The following is a 12,718-nucleotide window of genomic DNA, read 5'->3' on the forward strand; positions in this document are numbered from 1 at the left end:
TTTTTCATTTCTGTTTTAAAGGCTTGTTAAACATATAATAATGGATCATCCCATTATACTAAAGGGATAAACCATGAGGCAGCAGTACCAGCCAAATACGAGAGAACAAATGCCACCTTAGACTGCTCATCGGAGAAAGAGGTTGGTCAGCAAGAAATTAAGGTGGCATTGATAAAAAAAAATAGCAAACTAAGCAGGAGCCCCTGTATAGCACTCTAGGGGGGCTAAAGATACCGAAAATGGTGTAGTCACCTGAATTACTGAAGCATTATTTGGTGGCTGTTCCTGAGCAGCACCCACTAGAAACAATTGAGGCATTGCTCCAAAGAATGCAGGTTTACCCAGAGGAGGCATTTGGGCTGCAAGCATAAGCTGAAGAGCATCCAAACGCTGCAACAAAACCTGGGTTTTGCGTTGCAAATTCCCTGACATATGTGCAAATCCGCTAGGGAAATCTCTTGTGTCTCCATGGTGTCCAGGTGAGAAATCAAACGTGGGCTTGCTGTACTGTCAAGCACTAACATGTTTTTTCCCACAGAGACACAATATTGACCAGGTTGTTTATTCCCAATCCCTCCTAGAGGTTGCATGCCTCCCACTTAAATGCATGTGATCGGCACCGGAACGTCCTGGGGAAGGGGATAGATGAAGAGAGAGAGACACTAGGGACACTGGTCCGGATCCAAACGACTAGTGATGCCTCTTGAAGAGCCAAAATTTCCTTCGATAAATTACACATCAGTCAAGCAACGTATTACTCATAACCCATGTATATACTAGTCTCGAACTACTATAAGCAAGCTAAGGTGTACCTGTTAGGGTCCCCTTTGCCACTTTAGATGTCTCTCCCTCTCTCTGTAGGAATTTTCAGTAAACAATGCAGATTACCTGTAATTAAATAAGAAACTTGAACCTCCTAGAGTATTTATAACTACTCCCACTGTGACCCCAGATTGGTCCTGAGTCACCTCAATTAACGCCTACCTAAATGTTCTTGAAGTTGCATGGATGCCCTGCTTGATTCACCATGCTGAGGTTTCCCAAGATGGTGACTCACTCAACTTCATAGACATATAAATAGGTTTTTAAAAATGACAACAAATTCTCAGGTAATTAGGGTTTGCAGACATTCATAGGTTAATTGCTGCACTGTACATAGAATTCCAAGAAAAACAATTTGGTGTTTTTGATCACACTGAAAACATAGGGTTAATGTCAAAAGATCACAAAGCAAAGTTTGCATCACTCTGGGAACATAGGGTTAGTATCAGAAGATCACAGTACAAGGTTTGCATCACACTGGTAACATAGGCGGTCATTACAACATTGGCGGTAAAAGCCGCAAACCGCCATGCAGAAGACTGGCAACACACCGCTGCGGCTGCGGAAAACCGCCACAGCCATTATGACCCACAGCACGGAATTTGCCAAAATTCAGACACCCACACAAGTCCGCCACACCAAAGGTCAGTGATAAACTGGCGAAAACAAAACCGACACTGTCACGCCAACAGAAATACGCCCACACTATCACGACACACGAATCCACGCGGCGGTCTTTCAACCGCGGTATTCCATTGGCGGTACATACCGCTGCGCTCAAAATACACACACATTTTCAAAACACAGCCACATTGGACCATTCGAAATACACACACCTGACACACATACACATACCACTCCCACACACCCAATACAATATATAACACACACCCACATCACCCACAAACCCCTACGACCAAAAATCACAAACGAAGGTCAGAGAGAGACACCACCATCAACAATACTAGCATCCACAGGCACACAACACCATCACCCACATAACTTCCACGCACATCACACTACACACCACTACATATCAGCACACTTATCACCCCGCACACCACCCCACACATCACCTACACCACCCCATGGCACGGCAAAGACACCCCAGGTTCTCGGAGGAGGAGCTCAGGGTCATGGTGGAGGAAATCGTCTGGGTAGAGCCACAGCTATTCGGATCACAGGTGCAGCACACCTCAATTGCAAGGAAGATGGAGCTATGGCGAAGAATAGTGGACAGGGTCAACGCAGTGGGACAGCACCCAAGAAATCGGGAGGACATCAGGAAGAGGTGGAACGACCTACGGGGGAAGGTGCGTTCCGTGGTCTCAAGACACCACCTGGCGGTTCAGCGGACTGGCGGCAGACCCCTACCTCCTCCCCCACAACTAACAACATGGGAGGAGCAGGTCTTGGCGATTCTGCATCCTGAGGGCCTCGCAGGAGTAGGTGGAGGAATGGACTCTGGTAAGTAAAATCTTAACTATTACATCCCCCACCCTACCTGCATGCCAACACATACCCCCACCCTCACCCTCACCCCCATCACTCTAACTCCTCACAAATGTCCCAACATCACAAACCACACATCCTAACCCCAAGCCCTGCATGCAACAACAAAGCATGGACACCCATCACTAAAGCATGCCCACTGCACATAACCATACACCCCCCTAAACCATCATCACACAAGGTCCCACACAGGAATGCAAGCACTGGGGTACACGGTCACCCACCCATTGCACACCATGCCACACACAGATGTAATAAACATCCTTTTATACCCCTGCAGGACCCCTACCCAACATCACCGGTCAGGAGGGTCCACACATGTCCACACCACCAACCGAAGAGGCCCACAGTGATGACAGCACCTCTGTACAACTGGATCTAGATGACCAGCCAGGCCCATCAGGGACCTCGGGACAGTCGGTTCCCCACACCCAGTCATAGGCCACCACAGAGCTTCCCTCCTCTGGAAACACCAGCACAGCACCCACCCAGCGGGCCCATACCTCCGTCCCCAGGACACGTCAATCAGCAGTGTGTCCACCACTACAGGGAACCCAGGCTAACCCACCACCCCAACAACAACAGGGACCTGGGGGCAGTGGGCACATGGTCCAGGGGACGGAGGCCCAGGAACACAGGGGAACTGGGAGGGCTGCTGTGCGACAGGGGGCGGACAGGCCCAGGGAACCCACTCTCCACGAGGCCCTCTCCTCCATCATGGGAGCCTACCACCACTCCCAGGAGACGATGGCAACGGTACTGGCCAAGTTTCAGGAGACCCAGCGCCTGCAGGAGGAACAGTATATGGGCTTCAGGGAGGAACTCGGAACCATCAATTCCACCCTGGGCACCATCGTAGGGGTGCTGAAGGAAGTACTCAACACCAGGAGGGACACTGTGGCACTACAAGGGGCCCCTGACACTAGCCTGGATGATGAACTGCCCACCACCTCCGCTTGTGGACAGGAGGCACCGCCACAGGACCACCACACCAGCACCCCACCCCCTGCAGAGGGAGAACCACCTCGCAAACGGTCCCTGAGATCCAGGAACAAGACAGAGAACGATGCCAAGACCCAAGCCAAGAAATGAGACCACCCTGATTGTCATCCTACTGTCCCACTTTGTCACCCTGTCCATCCTTAAACTGCCCCAGCTCCACTTCCTATGCCCATTTGGGCAATGCACCTGTGAGACTAATAGACTGGACTCTGCCATAGACATTCCTCTGCCATCACCCATCACCATTCTGCTACCCCCTCCAATTGTGAGCACTAAAAGAAACACCCTTAAAGCACAAAACAATCTGGAGTTAGTCTGTGATTTCGGAATACTATATTAGCAATTACTGTGGCAAAAAGCTCTTTCATTTGTAATGTCAACATACCTATGTCACACAGTTCTAGTCCGTGAGGAATCAAAGCAGATGTCAAACTGTGGGACCCAGATCTGTGAAATCGTAAGGGAAAGTGACAACTCAGTGACCATACACTGGGTGAAAATGACAGACAGTAGAGAGGTAGTAGTGTTTAAGTACATGTAGTAGGCAGGTTTGTATTCTTACCTGTGTTTCACTGGAAATATTGCTGAATCACTGAGTCCCTGTTGTCCATGTCTTCTTCCTCTGCTTCCTCATCTTCACTGTCCACAGGCTCCACAGCTGCAACAACACCGCCATCTGGACCATCCTCCTGCAGAAAAGGCACCTGTCATCGCAAAGCCAAATTGTGAAGCATACAGCAGGCCACGATGATCTGGCACACCTTCTTTGGTGAGCAGAATAGGGATCCACCTGTCATATGGAGGCACCTGAACCTGGCATTCAGGAGGCCGAAGGTCCGCTCGATCACCCTCCTAGTTCACCCTATGGCCTCATTGTAGCGTTCCTCTGCCCTTGTCCTGGGATTCCTCACTGGGGTCAGTAGCCATGACAGGTTGGGGTAACCAGAGTCACCTGCAAATGGCGAGGGACAACTGTTAGACACACACTAACCTGGAGGGATATCCCCAGACCCAGACAACCATTCCTACTGACTATCTTCCAGGTGCTCACTTAATAGCCACACACAGTGCCTCTGGAGTTGACCCATCACATAAGGGATGCTGCTATTCCGCAGGATGTAGGGGTCATGCACTGAGCCAGGGAACTTGGCATTCACATGGGAGATGTACTGGTTGGCCAAACATACCATCTGTACATTTATCAAATGACAACTCTTCCGGTTTCTGTACACCTGTTCACTCCTGTGGGGGGGGTACCAAAGCCACATGTGTCCCATCAATGACACCTATGATGTTGTGGATATGTCCCAGGGCATAGAAATCACCTTTCACTGTAAGCAAATCCTCCACCTGAGGGAAAACGATGTAGCTCCGCATGTGTTTCAGCAGGGCAGACAACACTCTGGACAACACATTGGAAAACATGGGCTGGAACATCCCTGATGCTATGGCCACTGTTGTTTGAAATGACCCACTTGCAAGGAAATGGAGTATTGACAGCACCTGCACTTGAGGGGGGATTCCTGTGGGATGGCGGATAGCTGACATCAGGTCTGGCTCCAACTTGGTACACAGTTCCTGGATTGTGGCACGGTCAAGCCTGTATGTGATTATCATATGTCTTTCCTCCATTGTCGACAGGTCCACCAACGGTCGTTACACTGGAGGATGCCGCCATCTCCTCACATGTCCCAGCGGACGGTGCCTATGAAGGACAACAGTGAGCACAGAGTCAAACAACTCAGAGGTACGTACCCACAGCTTACACAGAACACCAATCATAATCTAAAAAGTGGCCTGTAAGTGTGTTGAGTCTAGGCCTAAGTATGTGTGATGCAGTTGAAAATGAAGCCATGTGGGCCCCTGAAATGGCGGCTGCCTGACCTGTAAAGTGGGACAATGGGATGTGAGGTAACTGCGCTGGCGTTGTACACCGTCGCGGTGGGCGGTCAAAGACCGCGGCGCAATGATGCATTGGTGAACATTGGACCCTGTGGGTCCCAGGAGCCAATGACGATGTACGCCGGCGGTGACGGTACGCACCGCCGTGGACGTGACCGCCATTTTTTGTCTGTTCAATCCCTTGATACCTGATCTTCGACAGGAGAGGACCTACACTGCAAGTGCTGCTGTGACCTCAGTCTGGAAGAGACAATGGCTGGAGTGTCTGGGGAAAGGGCCCCTGCCTTCACATCGGAGGAGTTGGAGAAACTCGTGGATGGGGTCCTCCCCCAGTACACGCTACTCTACGGTCCTCCAGACAAACAGGTAAGTACACTGGGAGTATGCTGTATGGGCTATGCCTGTGTGGAGAGGGGTGGATGTAAGAAGGAAGGGGGGAGAGTGCGGCGTGCATGAAACGACGGTAAGTGCATGTGCCACATGGCAAGGGTAGGGATGGAGGCCAATCACTTTGACGGTGCAGTTGGTAATAAGTTTCTCTTCCCCCTGTACAACTCATGTAGGTCAGCGCCCACCAGAAAAAATATATTTGGCGTGCCATCGCCAAGGACGTCCGGACCCTGGGGGTCTACCACAGACGGAGCACCCACTTCCGGAAAAGATGGGAGGACATTCGCCGCTGGAGCAAGAAGACGGCGCAGGCTCAGCTGGGGATGGCCTCCCAACGTGGGAGGGGTACCTGTCGCACCATGACCCCCCTGATGTTCAGGATCCTGGCGGTGGCGTACCCAGAGTTGGATGGGCGCTTGAGGGCATCACAGCAGCCACAAGGGGGTGAGTACACTCTCATTCTGCTGATTTAGCGCGCAGTGGAGGGGTCTGGGTGGGGGAGGTGGGCTGTGGGTTTCCCTAGGCCAGGGCGAGTTCCGTAGGCAAGGTCCCTCCGTAAGGCAGGCCATGTGGCACCCCACCGCACCTCTGTAGAGTGCCAACTACACCTACTCATGCCCCTGTGTCATCCATGTGTGCAGATGTCGTCCATAGCCTAGTAGGCCATTTCCCAGGAATTGAACATAGGAGCCCAAGAGCGCAGCATAGTGCAGGGGGCTTGTGTGTCTGTTGTGTCCGCCAACGGTAGCAGTAATGCATGCACTCAACATGTCTTTCTTCTGTCGTCCCCCCCTTTTTGTGGTCTCCCTGTTCTTTTGTGCATTAGCATCATCAGGCAGAGGAGCAGTGGCACCGGAGCACGAGGGGGCTGCATCCCACATGGCCATGGAGGGCCACACTACGGAATCGGACTTCACCAGTGGGAGGGAGGGCGAGTGGAGCTCCACGGCGGGGACAGGAGCTGAGACCAGTGACACGGACTCGTCCTCTGATGGGAGCTCCCTTGTGGTAGCGGCAACATCTGTGCCGCCCCCATCTACAGGTACAGCCGCCACCCCCCCTTCCAGCACCGCTCTCCCAGCAGCCCCTCAGCAATTGCCCCGTGCCCGCTCACCCAGAAGGGTGGGCATCACCTTCTCCCCAGGCACCTCAGGCCCTGCCCCAGTCACCCCTGCTGCCCTCAGTGAGGTGGCCATTGACCTCTTCAGGTCCCTCACTGTTGGGCAGTCTACCATTTTGAATGCCATCCAGGGTGTAGAAAGGCAGTTGCAACAAACCAATGCATTCCTGGAGGGCATTCATTCTGGTCAGGCGGCCCTTCAGCGAGCTTTTCAGACTCTGGCCTCCGCACTGATGGCAGCCATTGTCCGTGTCTCTAGCCTCCCCCCTCCAACTTCCTCCACTCAGACCCAATCCCCTGTACCCCAGCCTATACCAAGCACACCTCTAGACCAGCATGCACACACGTCAACACACAAGGGAAGCTCAGGCAAACATAAGCACCACACATCCCACAGGCACTCACGCAAGCATCATACCCATGCAGACACACCAACATCGACTGCCTCCACTGTGTCCCCCTCCTCCTCGTCTCCCTCCTCCCTCCCAGTCTCGTCTACACTCACACCTGCATGCACTACCTCTACAGTCACTACTGCCATCACCAGCACACCCACCACCACACCGCTCACGTGCAGTCACCACCCCCACTACCATTCACACGTCCCCTGTGTCCTCTCCCAGTGTGTCTGTGATGCCCCCTCCCAAGATACACAAACGCAGGCACACACCCACCCAACAGCCATCCACCTCACGACAGCCTCCAGCGCATGCACCTTCACCCAAAGTCAGCAAACTAACACCTCCTACAACCACAACCTCTTCCTCCACTCCCAAACCCCCTCCAGCTACCCGTCCCAGTGTCTCCAAAAAACTTTTCCTGTCCAACCTTGACCTCTTTCTCACACCTCCCCCACCCCGTCCGTCTCCTAGGTCCCAAACTAGCCCCTCAGCCACAACATCTCCGGGACCAGTGGTGCCTGTAGTCACAGGAATCTGGAGAGCACCGGCCACCAAGGCAGCCAGTGTGGCTCGGAGCCACAGCACAGACAGTCCCCCACCTGTCAAGCATCAGAAGTTGGCCAGTGCCCGGCGGGAGAAGGGGAAGACTTCAGCCACCAAAGCCGCTCCCAGGGTTACAGGTGGGAGTGTGGAGTCAGCTGCGACACCTTCCAAGGTGGGGAAGGGGCACAAGAAACTCAGCAAGTCTGAGAAGAGCAGCATGGCGGAGAAGACCGCCATCATCCCCGCTGCCCAGGAGGCCACCGCCAGCACCAGCCCAGCTGCCCAGGAGCCACCGCCAGCACCAGCCCTGCTGACCAGGAGGCCTCCGCCAGCACCAGCCCAGCTGGGACAGAGAGGACCGCCAGAACAAGCCCCGCTGGGCTAGAGAGGACCGCCAGCATAAGCCCTGCTGGGCTAGAGAGGACTGCCAGCACAAGCCCCGCTGGGCCATGAAGGACCGCCAGCAGCTGAGTCACTGCAAAGGAGCCCGCCGCCTCAAGCACCACTGAACAGGGCACCGCCGCAACAATCACCGCTGAACAGGGCACTGCCGTCTCAAGCACCGCTGAACAGGGCACCGCCGTCTCAAGCACCGCTGAACACGGCACTGCCGTCTCAAGCACCGCTGAACAAGGCACTGCCGTCTCAAGCACCGCTGGCCCATGAGCGCCAAGGGCAATGACGCTACTGAGTCCGTCACGGGCAGAATGAAGCACTCTGGGCACCATGCCCCCTCCAGAATCAGTGGAGAGATCCATCCACTACCTCTGTCCTTAGCAGGATGAAGCACTCTGGGCACCATGCCCCCTCCAGAACAAGTGGAGACTGTTATCCACTTGAGAGACTGCGGCTTTGCACTCCCCAGGATATGGCAGTGGGCAACCCACCCACTGTAGAGACTTGAGAGACTGTGGCTTTGCACTCCCCAGGATATGGCAGTGGGCAACCCATCCACTGTAGAGACTTGAGAGACTGTGGCTTTGCACTCCCCAGGATGGAACAGTGGGCAACCCACCCACTTTAGAGACTTGAGAGACTGTGGCTATGCACTCCCCAGGATATGGCAGTGGGCAACCCACCCACTGTAGAGACTTGAGAGACTGTGGCTTTGCACTCCCCAGGATTGAATAGTTGGCATGTGGCCCTCTCATGGATTTGGCGTTGTGCACTCAAGCGGCTGAGGTGCCCCCCCCCTTTCCCTCCCCCGGAGGTGCCTGATTTCTTGCTCTCTGATGCCCCTGCAGTGTTCTCTCCATCATGGTCGGGATCTTGTGTGGGCCTCGCCCATACCGTGTGGGCCCCGTGTTCCACGGACTTAATTGGAGCAGTACCTGGACTACTATGCTTGGTGTATATTTTGTTAATGGTGTATATATATATTTTTGCCTACTTGATTTTAATATATCACAATGGTTACACTCATTTTCTATTGTCTTTGCATTCTTCCGGGGGGCTTGGGGGGTGTAACTGTGATGTATCAATGGGGGTCATTTTAACCCTGGCAGTCGAAGACCGCCAGGGCTAAAGTGGCGCCCGTACCGCCAACAGGCTGGCGGTACGGGGACCCATATTATGACCACGGCGGTAGCGCCACGGTCGCACCGCCGGGGCCGGCAGTTTCCCGCTGTTTTAGCCCCGGCGGTGATAATCCACCAGGGCAGCGCTGCAAGCAGCGCTGCCCTAGGGATTATGACTCCCCTACCGCCAGCCTGTTTCTGTCGGTTTGCACCGCCAGGAAGAGGCTGGCGGTAAGGGGAGTCCTGGGGCCCCTGGGGGCCCCTGCACTGCCCATGCCACTGGCATGGGCAGTGCAGAGGCTCCCTAACAGGGCACCGTGCAGCTTTTCACTGTCTGCATAGCAGACAGTGGAAAGCGCGACGGGTGCTACTGCACCCGTCGCACGGCCGCAACACCGCCGGCTCCATTAGGAGCCGGCTCCTATGTTGCGGCCGCATCCCTGCTGGGCCGGCGGGCGTAAACTAGGTTTGCGCCCGCCGGCCCAGCGGGGATGTTGTAATGGGGACCGCGGGAGTGCGGCCGCATAGGCGGCCGCACAGCGGTTACAGCTTGGCGGGCGGTGTTAGCCGGCCGCCAATGTTGTAATGACCCCCAATATGTATTAGTGTGTGTGTTGTGGTGGGTGGGGGGGGGTGGGGGTGTCCCTGTTTTTTCCCTCCCCTGTGTCGTAGGTGCAGTACTCACTGTGGTTTTCGCCGCCGGCGTTCGTGCTCCTGGTAGAGGAGCAGGAAGACTATCGCAGGGAGAATTTGGAGTTCCAGGTCCATGGTGTCCTAGTTCCTCGTGGGGTGTGTAGAGGTGAGCGTTTTCCCTTTGGAATCCTGTTTCTGCCGTGTTTTTATCCGAGGTGAATCCGCCCCGGAAAAGGTGGCAGATTGGCCTGTTGTGATACTGTGGGCGGTACATTGTCCTCCGCCTGTCTGTTGGCGGTGACCGCCGCGCTGTTTGTTTGTACCGCCTTGGCGGTCGGAGTGTTAAAGTGGCTGTCTTTGTTGGCGGTTTCCGCCACTGTCGTAATTCCATTTTTTTACCGCCGGCCTGTTGGCGGTCCTACCGCCGCTTTAACACCGACCGCCAGGGTTGTTATGACCACCATAGTGTTAATATCATAAACACAAGTGATCGATTTTATCACTGTTACGTCACAGAGTAAGTTGAGAATACTGTAGTAATGAATCACTTTCAGGCCATGCACAGAATGTTCCGTATCACCAACATCAATTTACAATTATGCAAAAGTCATATTAAACTTAGTGATAACAAATGTATTCACAATACATCGTTTTTATAATAATTGCGTGAAATAATTTTCTATCTGCGATATATAGCAAGCAACAACGATGAGCGTTAATATGCAACAAGCGGCAAACATCCCAGTGACCTTAAACGCCAATGATATGTCTTCTTAAGCGCATTGTGCTCCGAAACATCCGACTGTTGAATATCAAATCAGCAAATGTCAGGTTTTCACAAATAAATGCCTTTCGGGCGCACTAAGAGCGTTACTGCCTTTTTAGTAGTTAATTCTCTCGATCTTGTCCCCTCCCCAGTAGCGGCATCCAAGATACAGGACTGAACGTGAAGATCAAATGTGGTGAAGCAGACACTCCTTCTCTGCAGCTGGTGACCTTTCCAGCAAGCAATTCACTCAGGCCAGGCTTGATTTAAATACCTGCTGCATCTGGCCACACCCATTCTGAGTCATAGGGATGCTAGAGGCTTGAGCAACATGTGTTCTAAACAAGCATTGGTCTTAAAAAAGCATTGGTCTCTATAAACAAGCATTGATCTCTGTAAAATATTCTTATGGGGTTACAACAAACATTGGTGCATGCAAAAGCAGATGATTGGCTTACGAGTTCTTTACTGGAGCACATCCAGGTTTGCAGGCCCAACACCACATGGAACATCCTCTCCACCCAGGACATAAGCTCCACCATAAAATCCATCCACTGGGGAGCTCCCACAGACCCATGCCCGCACTACACCTTCAAGCTTGGAAACCAAAGGATAAGCCAGGAACTTACTACCCTACTACTTCCAGATGCCTGGAAACACACTGAAGTCGACCACTACTCAAAAAACCCTCTTCTGACCTCAACATACCCAAAAACTACTGCCTAATCTCCCTGCTCCCATTCCCAGCAAAGGTACTGGAAAAATCCTCAACAAGGAACTCATGACACACCTGGAGCAGAACCAGCTACTCAAACCCTCCCAATCCGGCTTCCATAGCAATCACAGCACCTAAACAGCCCTGATCGCAGCCACTAACAACATCCAATCCCTCCTTGACTGAGGAGAAACAGCAGCTTTGATCCTCCTCAACCTCTTGGCAGCCTTCGACACTGTATCCCCCCACATTCTGATCGAAAGACTACATCACATCGGCATCCAAGGAGACGTGCTCAGATGGATCCCTCCTCCTAACCGGAAGAACCCAGAGTATCCACCTCCTACCTTTCAACTCTGAACACAAGGAAATCACCTGCAGTATCCCCCAGGGCTCAACCCTCAGCCTCATGCTCGTCAACACATATATATGACCCCGTTGGCCAATATAGTCAGATCTCATGTCCTCAAAATATTTTCCTACACAGGCGACTCCCGAATCATCCTCTCACTCACTGACAACCCCTCCACCACCAGTACCAACTTCCACAGATGCATGGCAAGTGTTGCTGCCTGGATGAAGAAAAACTGCCTGCAGCTGAACACAGACAAGACAGAAGTACTGATCTTTGGCAACAGTAGCAACACATGGAGTGACTCCTGACCATCAGACCTAGGAACTGTACCCACTCCCTCCAACCATGCCAGAAACCTCGAAAAACATCATTGAGAACAAGCTTAACATGAAATCACAGATCAATGACGTCTCCTCCACCTGCTTCTTCACTTTGTGCATGCTATGTAAGATCTGGCCACCCCTACACACAAGACGCACAGTGACACAGGCCCTCATTACCAGCTGACTGAACTATGGCAACACCCTCTATGTAGGAATCGCTGCACACCTCCTACAGAGACTTCAGACCATACAGAATGCAGCAGCCAGACTCATCCTCTGCCTTCCCTGATGTACCCACATCACACCCCATCTCAAGCAAAACCACTGGCTCCCCATACAGAAGAGTTGACAATTCAAGCCGCTGAATGACCTTGATAGAAATGGGGTCTTTGGTTGGCAGACAGGTTACCCCCTTTCCAAGCAAGGACCCTCACTCTAGTCAGGGCACAGGAGAAAAACACCTGGTTAACCCCCACTCACCGCCTTGGTAGCTTGGCATGAGCAGAAAGGCTTAATCCAGAAGCAATGTGTAAAGTATTTGTACCAACACACAGTAATACAGTGAAAACACTACAAAATGGACACCACACCACTTTAGAAAAATAGGCACTATTTATTAAAATCAAACAAGACCAAAACAACAAAAAGTCCAACATACACAAGTCAAGATATGAATTTTCAAAAGAATAAGGGCCAGATGTATAAAAAAAACGGTTT

The sequence above is a fragment of the Pleurodeles waltl genome, chromosome 8 (assembly GCF_031143425.1).
Source record: "Pleurodeles waltl isolate 20211129_DDA chromosome 8, aPleWal1.hap1.20221129, whole genome shotgun sequence".
NCBI classification, from domain to species: Eukaryota; Metazoa; Chordata; class Amphibia; order Caudata; family Salamandridae; genus Pleurodeles; species Pleurodeles waltl.